We start from the raw sequence: 529 nt of genomic DNA on the forward strand, positions 1-529 counted from the left end.
CAGTGCGTCCCCCTGTGCCACGGGGGGTGACACGGCTTGGGGGGCTTGGGGGGAACCTGCTTTGCTGGCAAACCTGGCGAGGGACACGGTGCCGTCACCCCCGGGGGCTGCTGGTGCAGCCTGTTTTCTTCTGCAGCGTGGCCTGTTCTGAGCAGCTCTCTAATGTCTCCTTCCCTCTCTGTCTGCCTTCCTCCCTCCTGTCTCGGGCAGCACTGGGTCCTGATTCCTGCTCTGTTGGTATAGAGGAGTAAGCTGGTACGTCTGCTCGTTCTTCTCCCGCGTCGCCGGGGTGTGCGGGGCAGCAGGAGCCCTCTGGGGAGGCTGGGAGAGAGCAGGGATGGGCTTGATCCTTGGCAGCAGGGAAGGAGAGGGCAGCAAACCAGCCAGCCTGCACCACTGGCTCTGTCCTGCCTTCCCCATTCCTGGCACCAGCATCCCTGCACCCCACCTGCTGCCCCCCAGTGCCAGGACCCCAGGCAGGGCAGCAGAAACCCCAGCCATCCCCACTGGCTCCTGGGTGAGGGCTCTG

At 65.2% G+C, this 529-nt stretch overlaps 1 protein-coding gene across 1 annotated transcript in view; it reads left to right on the forward strand.

The window, feature by feature from the left end:
• MGRN1 (mahogunin ring finger 1, E3 ubiquitin protein ligase) overlaps positions 1 to 529 on the forward strand; it is a 69,634-nt gene that overhangs the window by 61,755 nt on the left and 7,350 nt on the right. The gene's annotated exons all lie outside the window — the stretch shown is intronic.

Source organism: Chaetura pelagica, unplaced genomic scaffold (assembly GCF_000747805.2).
Source record: "Chaetura pelagica isolate M959 unplaced genomic scaffold, ChaPel_1.0 scaffold124, whole genome shotgun sequence".
NCBI lineage: Eukaryota > Metazoa > Chordata > Aves > Apodiformes > Apodidae > Chaetura > Chaetura pelagica.